Consider the following 6,197-nt stretch of genomic DNA (forward strand, 5'->3'; position numbering starts at 1 on the left):
TGGGTGGCTGAAGCCTGCTGCTTCTGGCCAGCCAGCTTAGGAGCTCATGGTTGGAGGGGAAAGGAGGTTAGGAAGGACCCCTTGGGCAACCGGTGTTGCCCAGGATTTCAGGGTCAAAGTCCAGGTTCCAAGTCTTTTCTCACAGCCAGGGTTGCCTCCCCGACTTGTTCTGCAGCCTGCTCAGCTGGATTGTTAACTAGCATACACACCACCTGGAAAAGGATCCAGCAGAGAGAAGATGAGGGGTGAGGGACATCCCTGGTGGTCCAGTGGTTAGAACTCCTCACTTCCACTGCAGGGGGAACGAGTGCCATCTCTGGTTAGGGAACCAGGATCCCATAAGGGGTGAAGTGTGGCCAAAAATGGAGAAGGAGAGGGGTGAGAAGGGGTGGTACTTCAGGTTCAAATGGGGACAGGATGACAGTATTGCTGCAGCCATTAGAGAAGGTGCCAGAACCCTGCCCCCCACCGCCCCCAGGTCCAATTCCAGAGCCATGGCCTCCTGGGTCACCTTGGGCTCACCACTCACAGGAGACCAGCGGCGGGGGCCTTTTCCCTCTGAGCCCTGAGGCCCCTGGTCCCCGGGCCTGAGTGAGGAACTGCACAGTCACCGCGTACTGGCCCAGAGCCCTTCCTGCCCTGGCCCGCCTCACTGCAGCCCAGCAGGAACCACAACCGGGAACTCCTGCCCAGCCCGCCCTGGCCTCTCCTGCCCTGGCAGGAAGCGGGCCTCAGCCTGGGCTTCAGCCTGCTCCCCGCACCCCCCTGCAGCATGACCCTGGCAGGCCCTCACATGCTCACAGCGCGCCTTCCTGTTCTCACTTCATAATTCTGATGAATACTGTCCTGCCTAAAAGCACTTCACCCAGTGGTCGCCTGGCCCAGTCCACACTCAGCTCCTCCTGGCTTCTGCCGGGGTCACCTTCTCATTGAGTCCCCCGCTCCCTACCCCTTCCCTGTGGCTCAGATGGTAAAGAATCTGCCTGCAATGCAGAAGACCTGAATTCTATCCCTGGGTGGGAAAGATCCCCTGGAGAAGAGAATGGTAACCCACTCTAGTATTCTTGTCTGGAGAATCCCATGGACAGAGGTACAGTCTATGGGGTAGCAAAGAGTTGGACATGACTGAGCCACTAACACCTTCATCCTACCCTACTCCACCCCCACTGGGACTTGAGCTCCTCAAGGGAGGGGTTTCTCTCTGTTTTGTCCTCCACTGGGCCCGGCAGTCTCTGAAAATGGCTCTGGCATGGAACAGACCTCCAGGCATGTGTTGACCACACAATTTACGTTGGTTTGGTTTTGTTATTTTGTCACTCAGCATGCAGGATCTTATTTCCCTGACCAGGGATTGAACCTGTATCCCCTGCAGTGAAAGCACAGAGTCTTAACCACTGGACTGACAGGGAAGTCCCTAACAATTATGTTTTGTAAAGGTCACTTTGCAAAAGGAGGTTATGGTTGGATGGCATCACTGACTCAACCAACATGAATTTGAGCAAACTCCAGGAGATCGTGAAGGACAGTGAAGCCTGGCAGGCCGCAGACCATGAGGTTGCAAGGAGTGGAACACAACTTAGCAACTGAACAACAAAAAGCTTGCTGTCCACTGTGAGGCTCTCAGTAAATATTTGGGATGTTTCTGGACAGATGGAAGGAAGGAAATGAGTTCCCAGGTCAGCAGCAGGCCCACAAGCTCGATTACAGATCCAGCTCTGGCGGCCTGTCCAGCCCTGGACTCCCAGGTCTTGAGAGGAGGAGAAAGGAGAGGGTTGCTCCCTGTGGCCCCCGACCAGCAGTTCACATGAAGGGTGGCCCTGGTCACTGCTGAGCAGCTCCAGCTGGGCCTCCGAGGTGGTGCTAGTGGTAACGAACCCCCCTGCTAATGCAGGAGACATAAGAGAGGCAGGTTCGATCCCTGGGTCTGGAAGATCCCATGGAGGCATTGGACAAGACTGAAGTGATTCAGCAGGCAAGCTCTTTTTTTTATGGCTCCCCTGGTGGCTCAGCTGGTAAAGAATCTGCCTGCAACGTGGGAGACCTGGTTCAATTCCTGGGTTGGGAAAATCACCTGCAGAAGGGAATGGCTACCCACTCCAGTATTCTGGCCTGGAGAATTCCATGGACAGAGGAGCCTGGCAGACTGTAGTCCATGGGGTCACTAAGAGTTGGACACGACTGAGTGACTTTCACTTTCATTTTTTGGGCGGCTAAGGGAACCAGGGGGCGCCTCTCTCAGCCACTGCTGGTGGGAGGCATTCCAGGGAGAGGGTGCCAGGGGTGGATACTCCCAGACCCTGGTGTGTAAGACAGAGGAGTAGATGGGCCAGCCCACCTGCAGTTCACACTCATTTTTTGGATCCATGTGTGTAGAAAAGTGGGAGGAAGGCAAGGAGGGGATGCTAAGTTAGGAGAGGGCTTTTCACAGGTGTGACCCACGCCTCCTCTGGGGGTCCCAGGCCACGTAGGTTCTGGGTTCCTGAAGTCCTTTCTTGGCCACTGCCAGGCAGCTCCAACCAGGAGCACCACCCAGTTCCTAAGGCCAGGCCTCAGGCCTCAGGCCATGCCTCCAGGAAATAACTTTGTCAATGTGTTTCTTGCATCCGGATGTTTGGGACTCCCTGCCACGTAAAGGGCATCAGGCCCTTGGTGCCTCAGCCCTTCTACCTGCCTCCCTGCCATCCCTGAGCCTTGCCCATGCTGGCCTCCTGCCTGGAGCTCTCTCTGCCCTTCTCCTGCCAGCTCCTTTACAGGTTCATGGTCCTTGTGCCCTGAAGCCCTGCCCCTAAGTGCTGACCAGATTCAGTTGTCCCCTCTGCCCCACCCTGAGCGGTTGTGTCCTCACCCCCAAGCCCCCAGCAGAGGGAAGGCCTGTGGAATGAGGGACTTGGTCCCACACGTCTTGCCCCCCTTGACCACTGTTGCCCCACTAGTGGCTTCCAGATCTCCTTGCCAGCCCCCCTGTTGCAGACTGTCAACTACAAATTGGCACGTGCCAAAAGCTTTGCCAAGGACTGAACAACAAGGCCATTTGCCATCTGCTTCTGTGGAGACTGAACCCTGTGCTCTGCAGCTGTTGACCTTCAACCCCTGGAGGGAGTTCCAGGTGGAGTGAGGCACTCTGTACCCTGGTAGGGCAGGTCTGTAGATAATTGGATATTTTCAGGAACTGATTTCATGGTCTCAATCCTGCATCTCCTCATATCTAGAAAAGCACTAAATCCCTTCATGATGACATCAGATGCTTGTGACTAGCAGAAAACCTCTTGTAAAGTAAGTGCTTGATTGCATGGAACTCCCCCTTCACCAAATCTTACATATTGACCTTCCGCCACTGCCTCTCTTTTGGACAAGGAAATGGCAACCCACTCCAGTATTCTTGCCTGGAGAATCCCATGGACAGAGGAGCGGTGCTGACACCTCCCATGTCTGGGTCTGCACAGCCCCCCTCCTCCTCTCCCAGACCCGCCTGCAGCCCCCACTGCCAGAGCTCGCTTAGGCTGCGTCCCTGCGGATGGGACTGTCTTCCGGCCTGAGCCTGTCTCACCCCCTCAGTGACCTCGCTGGAGCACTGGTTGTTCAGACTCTCCTTGACCCTCTGAAGGAGACTTTTCTGTTCCGACTCCCTTTGGCCGCCTGAGTGGCATCGGAGGGAGAGAGAGAGAGAGAGAGAGAGAAAGAGAGAAAGGCGTGTGTGGTGCCAGGGCTGCCTCTGGGCAGAGGAACCCCTCCAAATGGTTCATCTGCCCCTGGAGGCTGCTGACCTTGATGCTGGGAGCAAGGCCTGTGCTTACTGACCCAGAGAGTCAGCTATCACCACTTCCCCCTCCTCCCCAAACGCCAAGTTCAAAGGGGTAGGGGACACAGAGGTCCTGGGAAGAGCTGGAGCTATTATTACTCTGCTGCTTGCAAATTATACCTATGACAAGTAGCTCAAAATAGCTGAGGGCGCAGTAGGGGTGGGGGAAGGGAGGTGCTTAGAGATGGGCGGGACTGCCAGGAAGTGGGGTGGGGGGAGGGTTGGGGCCTGGGACAGTCAGCTCCTCCTGTGCGCAAGGTGGGGAGCAGGGCGGACCCCGGATGTGCCCACCCCACTTCCTGGATTCCATGGTTTTAAATATTTTGACTCTGTTTTCATTACATACACACAGCACACACACAATCCCAAAGCAGAATCTGTTTTCATCACACACACACACACAGTCCCAAAGCAGAATCTGTTCTTGGGATGTAGATCCTGATCTTTGAAGAACATGGTCCCTCACCAACCTAGACAGCATATTAAGAAGCAAGCAGAGATACTACTTTACCAACAAAGGTCCATCTAGTCAAGGCTATGGTTTTTCCAGTAGTCATGTATGGATGTGAGAGTGGGACCATAAAGAAGGCTGAGTGCCGAAGAACTGATGGTTTTGAACTGTGGTGTTGGGGAAGACTCTTGAGAGTCCCTTGGACTGCAAGGAGATCCAACCAGTCCATCCTTAAGGAGGTCAGTCCTGAGTGTTCATTGGAAGGACTGATGTTGAAGCTGAAACTCCAATACTTTGGCCACCTGATGTGAAGAGCTGACTCATCTGGAAAGACCCTGATGCTGGGAAAGATTGAAGGCGGGTGAAGGGGACGACAGAGGATGAGATGGTTGGATGGCATCACTGACTCAATGGACGTGAGTTTGAGTAAACTCCGGGAGTTGGTAATGGACAGGGAGGCCTGGCATGCTACAGTCCATGGGGTCACAAGAGTAGGACATGACTGAGCGACTGAACTGAACACCAACTGGGGACCACAGGGAGAAACCCTGTATCTGGTGCTCTTGAAGGCCCAAAACCCCTGATGGTGGACCAGAGGAAGGTGGCGGCGGTCAGAAGCCAGGGGGCCCCTCTGAGAAGCAGCAGGCATGCAGCGCCAGACCCGAGGACCGCAGAGCTGCTCCGGGTTCCGGGCTGCGTAGGATACGGGCAGGAAGTGCGGGCTCCGCCTCTGCCGCTGAGCTGGAGAGGAAAGGGCGGGCTCAACTGCCCCCTGCTGGCCACAGCCGGACCAGCAACCTACAGGCAGCCGCTCCAGCTCCCCTGCAACTGCCTACGCAGGCCTGGTCAGAGCCCGCTGAGAGGAGTCAAACCCATTGCCGCATGCAGCACAAAGCAGGAAAGATGGCGCGGTAGACAGAATAAGGACCCCCAGGATGTCTGCATCCTAACCCCGGAGCCTGTGAATGTTAAGTTACATGGCGAAGGGGAATTCAAATTGCTAATCAGTAGACTTTAATAGATGGACTTCCCTGGTGGCTCAGATGGTAAAGCATCTGTCTACAATGCGGGAGACCTGGGTTCTATCCCTGGGTCGGAAAGATTCCCTGGAGAAGGAAATGGCAACCCACTCCAGTACTCTTGCCTAGAAAATGCCATGGATGGAGGAGCCTGGTGCAGGCTACTGTCCATGGGGTCGCAAAGAGTCGGACACGACTGAGCAACTTCACTTTCACTTTCAGACTTTAATAGGGAAATTATCCTAGATTATCTGCCTTCAGTTCAGTTCAGTCGCTCAGTCGTGTCCGTCCCTTTTGCGACCCTATGGACCACAGCACGCCAGGCTTTCCTGTCCATCACCAACTCCTGGAGCTTGCTCAAACTCATGTCCATCCAGTTGGTGATGCCATCCAACCATCTCATCCTCTGTTGTCCCCTTCTCCCGCCTTCAGTCTTTCCCAGCATCAGGGTCTTTTCCAATGAATCAGTTCTTCCCATCAGGTGGTCAAAGTGTTGGAACTTCAGCATCAGTCCTTCCAGTGAATATTCAGGACTGATTATCTGCCTTGGCCCAGTGTAATCGTGAGGAAGAGGAAGGCAGAAAAGCCAGAGAGAAACATGGAGAGAGAAGGCAGAGAGCACTGCTGTGAGGACCCCACTGGCCTTCACTGGCTTTAGGGATGGAGGAAGGGGTCCCAGGAAATAGATTTATTCTCCCTTGGAGCTTCCAAAAGGAATGTGGCCCTGCCGACATGGATCTCAGCTTGGTGAGACTTCAGTTCAGACTGACCTCGAGAACTGTGAGATCATGAATGTGGGTTGTTTTATTTGTATTTATTTGGCCATGCCACATGGCTTGTGGTTTCTTCATTCCTGCACCAGGGATTGAAGCCGGGGCTTTAGCAGTGATAGCAGTGAGTCCTAACCGCTGGACCACCTGGCAATTCC

Source organism: Bos mutus, chromosome 22, assembly GCF_027580195.1.
Source record: "Bos mutus isolate GX-2022 chromosome 22, NWIPB_WYAK_1.1, whole genome shotgun sequence".
Classification (NCBI taxonomy): Eukaryota; Metazoa; Chordata; class Mammalia; order Artiodactyla; family Bovidae; genus Bos; species Bos mutus.